General features: G+C 39.2%; 1 pseudogene; it reads left to right on the top strand.

Annotated features, from left to right (window-relative positions):
* Positions 1 to 12,253: 12,253 nt before the first annotated feature.
* Positions 12,254 to 13,279, top strand: LOC129551688 (DNA polymerase eta pseudogene; annotated as a pseudogene).
* Positions 13,280 to 18,136: the final 4,857 nt, after the last annotated feature.

The raw sequence follows: 18,136 nt of genomic DNA, 5'->3' as shown, positions 1-18,136 counted from the left end.
TAAAACGTCATCCAAAATCATAGGTGCAAGGGTATGTAGAAAATGCCATTTTTAATTGCACAGCCACTATTGACCAGGAAGGCATACCAGAGGGGGTTGGAACAGGTGCAGCAAGCCAATCCCCACAATTTGTCACAAATGACAATAGCACATCCCTCACAGGGCTCTTACAAGGAGTGGTGTTTGTGAAGATGTTTCCACTTAATAAACACCGGCTTGATCTGGCCAAAATTCCATGTGCCCTAACACTACGTTCCAAAGATAGAGTCCACCCTGGGAGTCAAGCCTTACAACCCAAGTGATCTACCAACACTCTGTGGCTGGAACCTGCTTCCAGTAAACCACCCCTTCTGTGTGATGGACCTTGCTGGCTTACAGCATGACTCTACCCAGAAACAGAAGGGTCTCTGACCCCCAGCAAATCAAAGTCTACAAGGTAGAGTGGTTAGTACTGGCTTTGAGCCAGAACTCTGCTAGAGTAATGCCACAATCCTCAAGGGGGACAATTAATTTTGCCTGGAAGGCTTAGCATTTACTACTGTTAACCATTTGGAACCATTTCCCTCCAAGCAAATACTAACCAAAAGAAAGCCAGCATAGCAAAATTATCACACAAAATTGACTTAAAGGTAAAAAGCATTATTAGAAATAAAAATGGTCACTACATAATAATAAAAGCTTCAACTCACAGGAACACATGATAATTTTAAACTCTTAGGTATGTGTTATACCTTCAAAATATATGAATACAAAATTGAGGTATCTGTTAAGAGAAATTTATATGTTCACACTTTAATACGCTTTTCTCAGTAATTGATAGATCAAATGAATAAAGAACAAGCAGCAAGGATATAGATTTGAACACAAATGACAAGCCTAATCCAAAGGTCATATTATAGAACACTGCATCTAACTACTTGTTGAACATGTAAGGGCTATTTACAAAAATTAACCATGCACTAAGCTATAGAGTAAGTCTAATAAATTTCAAAGGCTCTCTGTAGGCCACATCTTCTGGCAACAATGTAATAAATGCAACTTTTCAAAAAGAACAAAATTAAAATCTGTTTTATTAGAAACTTTTTAATATATTTAAAATAATTCAAGACAAAAAGGGAAATCATAATGGAACTTGGACTACTATATAACACTTCAAAAGAATGACATATGAAAAATTAACATATCAAAACTTGAGGGATGCAGTTAAAGTATTTCTTGGGGGAAAAAAACGTACCTTTAAATGTTTAGAGTAGGAAAAAAGGCTCAAAATTAATGAGTAGAATATATAACATGAAATTAGAAAATATTTGGAATTAAACAAAGCCAAAGTGTGGGTCATTGTAAAAAACTAATAAAATTTAAAGTTTTCTAGTAATGTTACTAAAGAAAAAGAAGAGTAAGTAAACAATATTAATTAAGAGACCATAACTCTAGATGCTATGTTATTCAACAATTTCAGTTCAGTTCAGTTGCTAAGTCATGTCCGACTCTTTGCGACCCCATGGCCTCCCTGTCCACCACCAACTCCCAGAGTCCACCCAAACCCGTGTCCATTGAGTCGGTGATGCCATCCAACCATCTCATCCTCTGTCATCCCCTTCTCCTCCTGCCCTCAATCTTTCCCAGCATCAGGGTCTTTTCAAATGAGTCAGCTCTTCGCATCAGGTGGCCAAAGTATTGGAGTTTCAGCTTCAACATCAGTCCTTCCAATGAACACCCAGGACTGATCTCTAAATTGATAGTATGAATAATTCTACCCTATAAAATTTAATATATAGATACATTCTACAAATATGCAATTTAGTAAGTGTGAATTGAGAATTTTTTTAATTTAAATCAAAGAATATATGAGTAGGTCTATAAAAGTATAAAAAGTATGTTTTACCCTAAAAATGCAAGGTTGGTAACAGACAGTGGTTAGGTATCTACATTAATAAGTAAAAGAAGATAAATAATCTCCACAGATATAGAAAATTCATCTGAATAGATGCAGGAAAAACATTTGAAATAAATGCAAATCCACTTATGATTTTTTTAAACCCTTAGCAAACTAAGAATAAAAGGACTCTTTCTAATTTACTAGAAAGCAACCATAAGCACCTACTGCAAATTCCATACTTAATAGTGAAATGTTGGAAATATGAAAGATAAAAACATATTTCCTTTGAAATATATTTACACTTCTACTATAGCTCTTATTATGAACTGCAATGATCTATTGACAAGTTTGTCTCCCAGCTGCATCCGCCCTGCCCCGAGTGCTCTGGACAGTTCCTAGCACACAGCAGGCATACCATTCGAGTTTTGTGAATGGATAGATGAATGAATAAACCAGAGTCCCTTAGTCCTAAAATTCAGGTTGCTTAAAGGTCACCAGGTAAGTTCTGATTCTCCAACTAAATGTATCAATTTAGTACTCAAGGACTCTTTGAACAGAATTTGAGTACTGCAAATGCATTGTCCTGTGATATTCAAGACATTCCAGGTGGCTCTTGTACCTTCCCAACTCTATATGTAAACATCATATCTCCAACTTGTTTTCATTTATTTAACCTTTCTTAAAATCAATTCTTCCCCTTGTAACTGGGAATAATGATAATAGTATGCTTGCCTCACAGGGCTGTTGTGAGAACTAGATGAATGTTCATGGAACAGTTAACAGTGATTTTCATCTAGTAAGTATGCAATAAATGTTGCCTATGGTTGTAATTATTAACACTAGGGCTATTTCAGATTTCCAGAGTATCTAGTACAGTGCTTTGTACACAAAAGCAACTTCTCACAAGCTGTTTGCTAAATAAATGACTGATCAGTCTGTGATACTGAAATATACTGGTGGCCTTTATGCAATTTGCATTCACTTATTCATTCATTCATTCATTCAAATTGGATTGCAAGCCTGCTGCATGTCAGATGCTATGTTTAGCACTGGGAATACAGAGATGATTAATGACTAAGATATGATTCTAGATGTTGAAGAACTCATAGCATAATGGAAATCACTGGACAGCATAAACAAAGTTATTTTACTTTGAAAAATATGCATTGGCAGCTCTCCATTTTTATGTCTACTTTCTACAAGCAAGGTATACTGACCCTTGTCAAGATGGAGTCAGCATGGAGAAAAATCAAGCTATATTGGAGCTAAGATCTTCTCACAAAGACTTGAGCTCAGGACTAAGGTGAACGGAATTGGCCCTAGTAGTTGGTCTTAAAAGGCAACCCAGAGAATCAAGGATATTGTATTCAGAGTCATAAATTGAAGCTTGACTCAGAAAATAATTGGCAACTGAAGGTCCCATCTCAAAGCTGGACCATGGCCATGGTATGTAGGGTTCCCAGCAGAAGACATGTGCCATGCATCAAGATCACTAATACCAACACACGAGAGAATGAATCTGGGAGCAGAAACAATATGAGGAAGGTAATAAAGAGCAAAGATCTTCTTTAGGAAGAGGGATATCAGGAATAGGAAAGGTGATCTAAGCCTTAAACCCCAGAAAAAAGCTTCACACACCACTAAGTTATCAGACAGACTAAAGAAATTAGTATAATAATGTCAGATGGTTTTATATTGGTTAAAATAAAAATATTAATACCCTACAGGATATAATGGATTTTTGTCATATATTCTAGTTGCTCAGCACCTTTTGAGAACCCTGAAATATTTGGAAAACATTTTCACTTATGAGTTTCAACTCCTCAAGGTAGAAACTAGAAAACAAGTCTCACCAACCACTTAGCTGCTAAGACATATGCGTGAGACCCAGGATCCACCTATCAAATGCAACCATGAGAAACTTTTTCTCAAAAGAATACAACATAAAGAAGAAGGCCTGTGAAAGCCACCTTCAAGAGAACATGTGGCAAATGTGTCCAAGCCTTGGAAGGCAGAAAAGGTGAAGGTCCTTGTGTCTAGTCTCTATGGGGTAGAAGCATGGGATGTTAGGAGTAGTACTTTTGTGAGTAAAGGGCCTTGTAGCATACCTTCCCATTGTTCTTAGTTGTATAGCATTCAAGCCAGAGTTTCTAGCCAGCAGAAGGTTGGGTAGCTTTTCTCCTTACACCAGCTCTACTGGATTCCTACAATCAACAATCCTGACAGATATAATGGGTTAGATCAGTATCTGAAAAACTCACCTCTGAGAAGGGACAGAGAGTACTGCCTTTTGGAGCTAATATGGATACCCAGGACCACCCTGGGTTACTAAATGCCAGATGTCATTGATGGTAAAGGAGTCAGAGCAAGAATTTGCTCTACCAACTGTGCCTGGATCACCAAGTGCAGTTTCTGCAGAACTCAGGGATCAACACATCATATACTGTTTTCTCTTTCAAGAAATCTCAGGAATCAGAGCTGGCCTGCAGTCTTCTGGGTGGAAGACCTAGGAAGGGAGAAGAAAATGAGAAGCCAGGGAAATGAAACCAAGTTTAACTGCCTCCACTTCACCTTTAGAGTCACCATCATTTCTCTCCATCTGAACTCAGTGTTAGCATCCTAAGAGTTCTCCTTGCAACCAGATATTTCTAAGAACTGACAACACAAAAAAGAAAAAGGGAAGCAGAATTTTTCTCATTTATTGCCAGAGAACTGCTTTTAGAGAATGAGTTTTTTGCTTTCTGCTTATTCCTATGGCTACTATGAACTCTCAAGATAGATTTGCTGTAAGAAATATCACTTCATTTCTTCACCTTGATATCAAAGGCCGAACTGCTCATACTCCTGTGACAGGATAACTAAAGACTCCTCTTCTTAGATTAATCCCTGAGCTAAGCACTGGGGTACAAAGATGAAGAAGACCCAGCTTCTGCCCTCAGGGAGTTGGGTTGAGTGGGAGACAGAGATACACCACAATAGAATATCCAAGTATAATAGATGCATAGACATAATGCTACGGAAGGCATGCTTGCCTTTGACACAGGTGAGAGGAGAGAAGCCTTTCAAAGGCTTTACAGAAAGGAGTGACATTTTGGCCTTTCTGAATGAATAGAAGTTTCATGAAAAAATGAAGACATTCCAGGAAAAGGAAGCAACATAAACATTGGCATGGAAGTATAGAATTGAAAGTTGTGTTCAGGAAACATTCACTCCTTCCTGACGGAGAGCACAATGTGTGCGTGATAAAGGAATGGGGGACTGGGAGGACAGACTGTTCTCAGAGCTTCTTTCTGAGTTAGAAGGAGACAGATATTATGCATGCTGGTTGAATGATTATGTCATGGAGTCACTAAAAAGTTGACATAGAGTAAAAATAAAACAAAAATCCAGAAACTTCACCTCAATATTCCATCCACTGAACTCTTCAAAAGTCTCTGCCAGAAATACTAATATTGCTTGGTAAAATGTGATTTTTTAAACAGGGGTAAGATTATTTGATAAGATGTAACAAAAGTACTTTAATTCAGTTAAGAGTCAACAAAATGATGACGATGAACTCACTGGAGACTGATGTGCTACTAAATTATGAAGAGAAAGAAGCTGTAGAAGGGAAACTGCCAAACTTGGAACACTGAGTTTATGATCTGGATCCTGAATTGGTTTAATTTTCAAGATACTCCAGTTTCCTCTTGACTAGTTCACACACTTCTAGTTCCTACTCTATCTCACCCTAAGCCCTCTTTGCCTCCCAGAAAGTGGGAAATGCCCCTCTTTAAACAGATCAAATGAAACAGGGAGAGAAACTATATATTTTAGTCTGAATCCCTCCATCAGCTCAGAAAGAAGGCAGCATTGACTAAGCACCATATACCTTACCTTCCAGCTGGTACCTTTGTGTACCCTTGGCTGATGCCAGCAACTCAGCCCCATGTCTCCCACTCAGCTCTCCCAGGCTTCTTAGAACTCAGGTTCCCAAGACAAAGCACAATTGAGACCCAGTTAGTGCTCAGGTTTACTGAGAATTAAGCCATAGATAGATACCATCAAAACACATTTCACTTGTGACCTTTCACAGCCAACGAATTGGAAGGATTTTCCTTTGCCGGGATTGAATTTAAAACGACTTCCCAGGAGCGAAAGGTCAGTCCATGGGATCATGATATCCAGTTAAATACAGCTAAATAGAACATTTTAGCATGACAATAAATGGAGTTATATTTAGCTGATTTGGGAAACTATCTGGCAAGGGAAAAGGAGGACTTCATCTACCACCCCTCCTCCCCCAGATGGAAAAAATAATGGAGTAGTGCAGACAAGCACAAAGGTGAGGAATTTTACTAAATCCGTCCAGTGAAACCATTTTTGCTTTCCTAACATTTACCATGTTCTGAGTAGGACGTGTTGGTTAAATTGCATAAAGGCTATATTGTCCTCTTGACACACACATGAAATTCCTATTAGCATGACTGGAGCAAGATGGGCTCCAAAGGGAGAACATACCCTCAAATAACTTTCTAGGCAGCTTTGATTTCTAGATATGTATGAGGTGAAAGCACATTAGCCAAACTGGCTTTGATAACAAATGTATTATTTTTTAACAAGGAAAGACTGAAGGGAAAAAACAGTTGGCACTCATCTACCCTTAACTTGAAATGCCCCAAGCTATTTAGAAATAGCCTCATATTTGCTGTTGTTAACTAACCGATGGTTTTGTTAGCTGATGACTGTTTCTCTAAATAACTCCCAACAATAAAAGGCTGTGACATATGAGAGCAAAATGGAGACCATAAGTGGTAGCCTTTTACCTCCAGAATCTTACCTTGTCGTCCATCCTGAAATTTGATGTGTGTAATTGCAGCCACTGGGAAGGTGTGGAGTGCTATAGCATCACAGATCTGCCAATAGTTAGAAGAGATTATAGGTATACATTGTTTTCTTCGAAGGGAAAAAAAATATTTAACTGAAACCAATTTAGAAATCAGAATCCTTGTGAGTTTAGAGTGAGAATGTTTTCAATGAAATACTGTTTCATTCTGGCTATGAGAGACCCACAGCGTTCCTCTCCCAGGCTAAGAGTGCTATTTGATAGAGAACCCACTACTTGTTCTTGTTCCCCAAACTCTACCTACTACACAATAAGCAAGTACCCTAGCTGATATAATCCACAGTGATTTCAAATCTTGAAAGATGATGCTGTGAAAGTGCTGCACTCAATATGCCAGCAAATTTGGAAAACTCAGCAGTGGCCACAGGACTGGAAAAGGTCAGTCTTCATTCCAATCCCAAATAAAGGCAATGCCAAAGAATGCTCAAACTACCACACAATTGCACTCATCTCACACGCTAGTAAAGTCATGCTCAAAATTCTCCAAGCCAGGCTTCAGCAATATGTGAACCGTGAACTTCCAGATGTTCAAGCAGGTTTTAGAAAAGGCAGAGGAACCAGAGATCAAATTTCTGGATCTGCTGGATCATGGAGAAAGCAAAAGAGTTCCAGAAAAACATCTATTTCTGCTTCATTGACTATGCCAAAGCCTTTGACTGTGTGGATCACAAATAAACTGTGGAAAATTCTGAAAGAGATGGGAATACCAGACCACCTGACCTGCCTCTTAAGAAACCTGTATGCAGGTCAGGAAGCAACAGTCAGAACTGGACATGGAACAACAGACTGGTTCCAAATAGGAAAAGGAGTATGTCAAAGCTGTATATTGTCACCTTGCTTATTTAACTTATATGCAGAGTACATCATGAGGAACGCTGGGCTGGAAGAAGCACAAGCTGGAATCAAGATTGCTGGGAGAAATATCGATAACCTCAGATATGCAGAGGACACTACCCTTATGGAAGAAAGTGAAGAGGAACTCAAAAGCCTCTTGATGAAAGGGAAAGAGGAGATTGAAAAGGTTGGCTTGAAGCTCAACATTCAGAAAACAAAGATCCTGGCATCTGGTCCCATCACTTCATGGGAAATAGATGGAAAAACAGTGGAAACAGTGTCAGACTTTATTTTTGGGGGCTCCAAAATCACTGCAGATGGTGATTGCAGCCATGAAATTAAAAGATGCTTACTCTTTGGAAGGAAAGTTATGACCAACCTTGATAGTATATTAAAAAGCAGAGACATTACTTTGCCAACAAAGGTCTGTCTAGTCAAGGCTATGGTTTTTCCAGTGGTCATGTATGGATGTGAGAGTTGGACTGTGAAGAAAGCTGATTGCCGAAGAATTGATGAACTGTGGTGTTGGAGAAGACTCTTGAGAGTCCCTTGTACTGCAAGGAGATCCAACCAGTCCATTCTAAAGGAGATCAGTCCTGGGTTTTCATTGGAAGGACTGATGCTAAAGCTGAAACTGCAATACTTTGGCCACCTCATGCAATGAGTTGACTCACTGGAAAAGACTCTGATGCTGGGAAAGGTTGGGGGCGGGAGTAGAAGGGGACGACAGAGAATGAGATGGCTGGATGGCATCACCGACGCTGTGGACATGAGTTTGAGTGAACTCCGGGAGTTGATGATAGACAGGGAGGCCTGGCGTGCTGTGATTCATGGGGTCGCAGAGAGTCGGACAAGACTGAGTGACTGAACTGAACTGAACTGGTCACCCACAGTCTTGTGGAATCCACCTAACATTGTTTTTTTACTTAGGGTGAATGATCTCTCTGCTTATAAGGTTTTTTTCATATGAAGCTGCCTTCTTTAATTTTATCTTTTTAAATATCACCTGATCTTTTTATATATCTTTTATCTTTCCCTTGGACAGTCCAAAATGGGCATCACCTGCTTGGACATAATATTGGCCACTTCCCAATCTCTAGCTGAGAAAAGTTATGACCAAAAGGCATTACTAAACTCAAAGAACTTACACTTAGACCTCAAGCCCTTTGAGGTTCCTAAAGGTCTATTTGTCCCAGCCACTTTGAATCTACCCTCAACCTGGGAAGACCTTTATACAATATATATAAGAATATGGCCTTTGTATAATTCAACAAACAGGTCCATAGAACATGATAAATGTTAGGAAAGTAACCATCTTACCTCTCCAACTTTATCTCACTCTTTTTTCCTAATATATTCCTGATTTTTTTTGTTCTGGTCATGTATGGATGTGAGAGTTGGTCTGTGAAAAAAGCTGATCGCCAAAGAATTGATGCTTTTGAACTGTGTTGTTGGAGAAGACTCTTGAGAGTCCCTTGGACTGCAAGGAGATCCAACTAGTCCATTCTAAAGGAGATCAGTCCTGGGTGTTCATTGAAAGGACTGATGCTAAAGCTGAAACTCCAATACTTTGGCCACCTCATGCGAAGAATTGACTCACTGAAAAAGAGTCTGATGCTAGGAAGAATTGGGGGTGGGAGGAGACAGGGACGACAGAGAATGAGATGGCTGGATGGTATCACGGACTCGATGGACATGAGTTTGAGTGAACTCCAGGAGTTGGTGATGGACAGGGAGGCCTGGCGTGCTGTGATTCATGGGGTCGCAAATAGTCAGATATGACTGAGTGACTGAACTGAACTGAACTGAACACCTTCACTTAGCCTCTAAATTGTAGAACACTGATCTTTTATGCCCAAATCCAAAAACAACTCCATTTCCTGCTTACTGATTTCATCTCTCACCCTTGGTTCAAAAGGTTCCAAAATTATTTTAGCCTACCATTAAAATGAATCAACCCAATCTGTATTCTTTCCCTATAGACGATCTCTCATCCAAGTCTGTGACCACCCATTATCACCCAACCACACTCTCCTCTATACACCTCTAGGACCATAACTCATTCCAAAAAGTCCATGTCTCCAAGAGGCCTGGAAAAGATAAATTACCTGAGACATTTCCTTTTAGGTACAGACAGAATACTGTTGCAGTAATCCCATTATTGAGATGACCAGATAAGGGTAATAAAGTATGGCAGTGACAATAGGAAGAAAAAATAGTCATATTCAAAATATGTTTTTGATAAGATGATAACTGATTAACAAAAAGGAAGAAAAAGAGGAAAAGATCAAGGATGACTAGATTTCTGACTTGAAAAGGAGTTGAATGCTGTTTGTGATCAAAGAATAGGGGTAAAGGGTTTCAGCTCTGAAAATCATTGGAACATGGGCTACAGGGGCATATATTGTGTTTATCCCCTTATTTATGAACACTTTTATGTGAAATATGCAGGACTAGGATATCAGTCATTTAAATAAATTGTCAAAAAGTAGAATAGGGAATCGTTATAAAATCATAGAACTCTGAATCCCAGTTCCCTTGTGTGTAAAATGATGACAGTATTTACCCAGGATATTGGTAAAAATATAATACACTTTTTACAAACCACCCAATACAGTACCTAGCATAGTATATTCAATAAATCGTAGCCACTATTATACCTATGATTCGGAATAGTTTACTTTATATGATCTGAAGACTGAATTAGCAACTTGAAAACTGAAAAACGAACCAACAATGAAATATTGAAAAATGCCAATAGCACCCTACCTAGATTGTGATCTCATGGAATCACCGCTATTATTTATTGCTTACCTAGCACTTGAGTCCCGCAAAATTCAAGGTCAGTCATTATCATTTATTGAACACAGGAAATGAGAAAAGCACTTCACAGATGGGGAAAACACAGCATCCTTGCTGGTAGAAATCATGTAGTTCAACTCAAATGAGTTCAAACTTTGATGGCCTAAAGTTGTTGTCTATGAACAAATCTACACACTAAGACATCAAAGAAAACAATGCAAAGGTATCTCTGGCCTTCTTCCTTGTGAAGACAGAGGTTGTGCTGTATACAAAAGATATACAACCTCAGATAACATTAGGGGCAGGGTGGTTAAGTTAGGCAAGCCTTTCCCTCGAAGAATGTCTTTTGTGCTCACTTTCTGAAAATGACAAATTGTGAGTAATCTTTTTCACATAAATAAATCTGAAAATGATTATACCTATAAACAAAACAAATAGAAAAACAAAATGTGCGTTAAAAAAAAAACAGCCTGTTTTGTGAATTAAAAAGACCCAAGTTTTTCCCGCATTCCTTGTTACTGACTGAAATCTTCTCTAAGTAAACTGATTATGTCAACATGTGAATAATTTTCAGAATCACCTACCATGGTTACGGGAGAAGTTACTGGCAACCTACACACCCACCCACAAAGAAAAGTGCATTATTTAGGATTATTTGGTTGCAGATGACAGAAACAGACTCTGGCTAACTTAAGCAATGTAACAATAACAATTATAAAAAATAAATTACAGACTCTAATGAAAAAGTGAACAATCAGGCCTTGGGAAGAATAGGATCAAAGATGCTCCAAGAAATTAGGAAAGAGGTATTAACAGATTATCTCTTCAAGGGATGGCCTGTGGAAGGGCCCATTTCAATGCTCTGTGTCAGCAGCCACTCACTGAAGATTCAGAGAAGGTAGGATTAGTCTTAACCTCAGACATGTGTCTAATCAGTGCATACGACTCTCTCACTAGAACAGCATGGAAGTTTTCCTTTTCCCCAGAAGGAAAACTAAAATGTTAATAACAAAAAAAGGGGAAGGGCTGCTGAGTGATCAAAACCATAGATTCCAAGGTAGCCCATCTCAGAGAATATTGGTTCTGAAGCGAAGCAAGCCTTGGCTTATGAAATCCATTTGTGCAATTTGATCCATATTGCCACTGCAGCAAAAGAACTTATATTATTAAAATCTTTTCATTTAGAAAGAAATCTGATGTAAGAGTGCACACTTTTAAAAATGATATTTCCTAGCCTTTCTATTCGGAGAAGGCAATGGCAAGCCACTCCAGTACTCTTGCCTAGAAAATCCTATGGACAGAGGAGCCTGGTAGGCTGCAGTCCATGGGGTCGCTATTAGTCAGACACGACTGAGCAACTCCACTTTCCCTTTCCCCTTTCATGCATTGGAGAAGGAAATGGCAACCCACTCCAGTGTTCTTGCCTGGAGAATCCCAGGGATGGTGGAGCCTGGTGGGCTGCCATTTGTGGGATCGCACAGAGTCGGACACGACTGAAGCGACTTAGCAGCAGCAGCAGCAGCCTTTCTATTAAAAACATTTCACCTACTCAGGCAGCTGCACCTGTGTACACAGCTTGCCATCAGAAGTCCTCATAAAGCACTGATTATGGTTTCAAATCACACTCAAAGGAAGCAGGACTCCTTGGAAGGTTCATGTTTCAGAACAGAAACAAATAGGATGGTGATAGAACGTCCTATGGTTATAGAAGAACAAGACTTTTCTAAGATGATAGCATGTAGTGAAATGACAACAGATCCAGCTGAAAGGACTGCTACTCACAATACTGTGATGATTCAAACATCCAAGCCAAACTATAATAACAATTGTGGTTCATTAGAACAGTTGAGAGTATGCAGGGCAGAGTTCATTATGGCACAGAAACAGAACATTTAGAAGGCGTCCAGGGAGACCGAGGAGCACGGTGCACAGGCATGTCAAAGGTTGGCTGCATGTGCATGCCCTCCTGTCTCATCAGGAGGGTGATCAGCTGAACGCGTGGCCTCAGGTGAGCCTGCCCAGCTGTGCAGTCCGCTAGCTCGGAGAGAGTCTTTTCAGCCCTTGATTCTTTCTTCTGTCATTTTGGGGAATAACTCTCTCTTGAAAGCAACTGGCCTGCTACCAGAAAGGGGACAGCTATCTAAGAACAGTGGACATGGAGCCCGGCATCGGTGGCATCCGCGATTTGCGGTTTTGTCAGGTGTTTGTCACCTTGAAAAATGTCTGAGGGACAGGACCATTGCTCGGGTGGACATGGACTCTTTTTTTTCTGTTCATGTGGAGCAATGACAAAATCCTGCTTTGAGGACTAAACTGCGTGCGGTTGTACAATATAAATCATGGAAGTCTGGGTGGAGCAACTGTAGGACATTATAAAGTTCGTGTGCTTGGGGTCACTAGAAATATGTGGGCAGATGATGCTAAGAAGTTTTATGTCCAGATGGTCTACTGGCACAAGTTTGTGAGCCCCATGGGAATGCTGACCTCACCGAGTAGCGGGAAGCCAATGTAGAATTGAGGTCTCCTTTTGCTATGATTGAACGTGCCAACCTTGACGAGGCCTACGGAGACCTGGCCAGTGCCCTAGGGGAGAAACTGCAAAAGCTCCGGGGTCAGCCTGTCTTAGCCGACTTGTTGCAGAGCACCTACACTGAAGGGCTGCCCCAAGGCCCTCCAGCAACAGAAGGGAGTGTGCGGAAAGGAACTTCCAGAGCATCACATTATTAGTGCTTCCTGCCTTTGGAACTTGCTTTGTTTGGTCACTCTGATCCTCCTTGGATTGATTAAAAGGTAGCTTACCCTACAACCTGAATAAATCACAAGGGCTCACATGGAAAGATATACAGATTCTCTTATCTTTCCAGGTTAGTAGATGTTGATAAGCTGTGAAAGAAGTCATCCATTAACTTTGTTTATGCTGTGTTTTGTTGAACAAATTCTCTTAGTCCATAGTTTTTCATCTTGTGGTTTGTGCACTTTGAATCATTTTTCTTCAATTTGCCTTATAGTTTCTTTTTATGTATTTCAACTTAGGTGTTTCAACTGCATGGAATTGACCTTTTAATTTGATTTAAGGTAGGGAGCCACCTTAATTATTAGTCTTATTAGAAAAGGTTCAGTTTTCCCAGCAATTATTTATTAAATAATCCATTCTTTCTTAACTTCTTACATGTGTGGGCCTGCTTCTGTAGTATCCCATTAGTCTGCTTCTGTCACAGAAATACATTTTGTAGTATTTCATTATATTTGATAAGGACTCTTCTCTACTTTTGTTTTTCTAAATTGTCTTGGCTGTTTATTCACCTTTATTGTTCAGTATATGTTTTAGAATATTAGTTGAACTCCTTAAAAATCATTATGAAATTACATTGAATTTACATATTCAGAGAGGACAATTATCTTAAAACTAAATTATCCCAAACATGAAAATTTTTTATCAATGTTTTAGATTTTCATTTATGTCCCTTTTAGTGATTTTTAAGTTAAAAATTTTCATTTATAGTTCTGCTTCTTTTGAGATCTAGAATCCAGTATGTTTTCCTTTTTCTTTCTCATCTAAACTTTTAATTGATATAATAGATATAAAGTGTACAGATAGTAAGTGTACACTTTGACTAATTTTAACAAAGTAAACCCATTATTTTAACAAAGTAAACCTACAGTGTGTGTGTGCTCAGTTGCTCAGTCATGACCAACTCTTTGCAACCCCAGGACTGTGGCCTGCCAGGCCCCTCCATCCATGGGATTTCCCAGGCAGAAATACTGGAATGGGTTGCCATGCCCTCTTCCAGGGATCTTCGTGGCCCAGAGATGAAACCCGTGTCTCCTGCACTAGCAGGTGGCTTCTTTACCACGAGCCACATGGAAAGCCCTATGTAAGTGGCACCCAGATAAAAAAATGAGAACTCTAGAAGCCTCCCTTACCTACCCTCGTAGTCATTATCTAAGCCTACATTATCCCTTCTCTCCTCCATTACCACTGTTCTGATCTCTATTTAGCTTATTTTTGAGCTTTATAAAATTGAAATCATGCAGTATATGCCTGAGTCTAGCATCATTCACTCAACATTGTCTTTGTGAGATTCACCTGTTCTCTTGTATGTAGTTGAGTTTGTTTACTCCCATTTCTCTGTAGTATTCAATTGTATGAATATACCACAATTTACCCATTGTGATATATATTTGGGTTGTTTCCAGTTTGGGACTACTAAGAATAGTGCTACTAAGAACATTCTTCTAAATATCTTTTGGTGAACAAATGTATCTATTTCTGTTGGGTCTATGACTAAAAGTGCTCAGTTGTGGAGTTTGCCTTTGCTTTAGTTTGCCTGTAGTCAGCTTTACTAGGTACTGCCAGAAGTTTTCCAAAATAGTTGTTTGTTGTTGCTTCATCCCTAAGTTGTATCATAGTTATTCCCATTTACAATTCCAGCATGAGGGTTCTAGTTGTTACACATCTTCATCAACACTTATTTTTGCATTTTAGCCATTTTAATAAGTTTTTAGTAATATCATATGTTCCTGGTATTAGTGAAATTGAGCACTTTCTTGTCAGTTTGATGACCGTTCTTCTTTCATAAAGTGCCTATTTAAGTATTTAACCCTTTTTAGAGTTGAATTGCCTTGCCTCATTAAACTGTAGGATTTTAATGTATTCTGGGTATGCATCATTATCAAATATATGTATTACAACCTTCTGATTTGTGGCTTTTCGCTCTTTCAATAGTAGACTTTTATGTAGAGAAGGTTGTTAATTTTAATTTGGTCCAATTTATCTTTTTTTCCTTTATAGACAGTATTTTTCAAGCTCATGAAAAAACCCTCCTATATTATTTTAGAAGCTTCACTGTATTGCCTTTTACACTTAGATTTATAATTCATTGTGTGGGTGTGTGTGGGGGTGTGTGTGTGTGTGTGTGTGTGTGTGTGTAGGGTGTAAGATGGGGTCAAGATTCCATTTTTTTATTGAGTATCCAATTATAATCTCTTTATTATTAAAAGCTCTACTTTTCTCTTTAAGGGTCTTGTGCATTCAATATGTTAGTTCCTAGATGCTTTAATATTTTATTGCTATTGTGATCTTGCCTTTTTTCTATTATATTTTTTTGGTTAGTGGTATGAAGGGAAATGATAAATGATTTAATTGTAAGTTTGCATTTAATTACTTTATCTCCCTGACAAAAACTTGAAATATAATCTGCATGAAAGTGCTTTAACAAATAAAATGTACTCGATGGTTAAAAAATATTTTCTTAGAAGAGAACAAATTAGAACAATAAAAACTTACTTTTGTGGTAATATTAGATTATGATAGTTCCAGGTATCAGCTCAGAGAAGGCGATGGCACCCCACTCCAGTACTCTTGCCTGAAAAATCCCACAGATGGAGGAGCCTGGTGGGCTGCAGTCCATGGGTTCGCTAAGAGTCGGACACGACTGAGCGACTTCACTTTCACTTTTCACTTTCACACATTGGAGAAGGAAATGGCAACCCACGCCAGTGTTCTTGCCTGGAGAATCCCAGGGACGGGGGAGCCTGGTGGGCTGCCGTCTATGGGGTCGCACAGAGTCGGACATGACTGAAGCGACTTAGCAGCAGCAGCAGGTATCAGCTATAAGAGAATCTGGGTCTTGTTTTTTTAATTAAATAATCATTTCAGTTCAGTCTCTCAGTTGTGTCAAACTCTTTGTAACCCCATGGACTGCAGCATGCCAGGCTTTCCTGTCCTTCATTATCTCCTGGAGCTTGCTCAAACTCATGTCCATGGAGTCGGTGATGCCATCCAACCATCTCATCCTCTGTTGTCCCCTTCTCCTCCTGCCTTCAATCTTTCTAAATAGTCAGTTCTTCGCATCAGGTGGCCAAAGTATTGGAGCTTCAACTTCAGCACCAGTCTTTCCAATGAATAGTCAGGACTGATTTCCTCTAGGATTGACTGGTTTGATCTCCTGTTCGTCCAAGGGACTCTCAAGAGTTGTCACTGATACCACAGTTCAAAAGCATCAGTTCTTTGGCACTCAGCTTTCATTATACTCCAATTCTCACATCTATACATGACTACTGGAAAAACCATAGCTTTGACTAGAAGGACCTTTGTCAGCAAGGTAATATGATGTCTAGGTTGGTCATAGTTTTTCTTCCAAGGAGCAAGCATCTTTTAATTTCATGGCTGCAGTCACCATCAGAAGTGACTGTGGAGTCCAAGAAAATATAGTCTGTCACTGTTTCCATTGTTTCCTCATCTATTTGCCATGAAGTGATGGGACCAGATGCCATTATCTTAGGTTTCTGAACGTTGAGTTTTTAGTCAACTTTTTTACTCTCCTCTTTCAGTTTCATCAAGAGGCTCTTTAGTTCTTCTTCACTTTCTGTCATAAGGGTGGTGTCATCTGCATATCTGAAGTTATTGATATTTCTCCTGGAAATCTTGATTCCAGCTTGTGCTTCATCCAGTCAAGCATTTCACATGATGTACTCTCTGCATATAAGTTAAATAAGCAGGGTGACAATATACAGCCTTGATGTACGCCTTTCCCAACTTGGAACCAGACTGTTGTTCCATGTCCAGTTCTAACTGTTTCTTCTTGACCTGCATACAGGTTTCTCAGGAGGCAGATAAGGTGGTCTGATATTCCCATCTCTTAAAGAATTTTCCACAGTTTGTTAAGGTCTACACAGTCAAAGACTTTGGCATAATTGATAAAGTAGAAGTAGATTTTTTCTGGAATTCTCTTGCTTTTGATGATACAACAGATGTTGGCAATTTGATCTCTGGTTCCTCTGCCTTTTCTAAATCCAGCTTGAACATCGGGAAGTTCACGGTTCACATACTGTTGAAGCCGGGCTTGCAGGATTTTGAGCATTACTTTGCTAGCATGTGAGATGAGTATAATTGTGCGGTAGTCTGAACATTCTTTGGTATTGCCCTTCTCTCAGATTGTAATGACAACTGATGTTTTCCAGTCCTGTGGCTATTCCTGAGTTTTCCCAATTGCTGGCATATTGAATGTTGCCCTTTCACAGAATCATCTTTTAGGATTTGAAATACTCAACTGGAATTCCATCACCTCCACTAGCTTTGTTTGTAGTGATGCTTCCTAAGACCCACTTGACTTTGCATTCCAGAATGTCTGGGTCTAGGTGAGGGATCACACCATTGTGGTTATCTGGGTTGTGAAGATCTTTTTTGTATAGTTCTTCTGTGTATTCTTGCCACCTCTTCTTAACATCTTCTGCTTCTGTTAGGTCCATACCATTTCTGTCACTTATTGTACACATTTTTGCATGAAATGTTCCCTTGGTATCTCTTAATTTTCTTGAGGAGATCTTTAGTCTTTCCCATTCTCTTGTTTTCCTCTATTCCTTTACATTGATCTCTGAAGAAGGCTTTCTTATCTCTCCTTGCTATTCTTTGGAACTCTGCATTCAAATGGGTATATCTTTCCTTTCCTCCTTTGCCTTTCACTTTTCTTATTTTCTCAACTATTTGTAAGACCTCCTCAGACAACCATTTTCCCTTTTTGCATTTATTTTTCTTAGGGTCTTGATCACTGCCTCCTGTACAATGTCATGAACCTCCATCCATAGTTCTTCAGGCACTCTATCAGATCTAATCCCTTGAATCTATTTGTCACTTCCACTGTATAATCGTAAGGGATTTGATTTAGTTCATACCTGAATGGTCTTGTGGTTTTCCCTACTTTCTTCAATTTAAGCCTGAATTTGGCAATAAGGAG

Source organism: Moschus berezovskii, chromosome 1 (assembly GCF_049115385.1).
Source record: "Moschus berezovskii isolate FMDL1 chromosome 1, NW_MosBer_1.0, whole genome shotgun sequence".
In the NCBI taxonomy this organism is placed as follows: domain Eukaryota; kingdom Metazoa; phylum Chordata; class Mammalia; order Artiodactyla; family Moschidae; genus Moschus; species Moschus berezovskii.
This window is presented reverse-complemented; position numbering and strand designations above follow the sequence as displayed.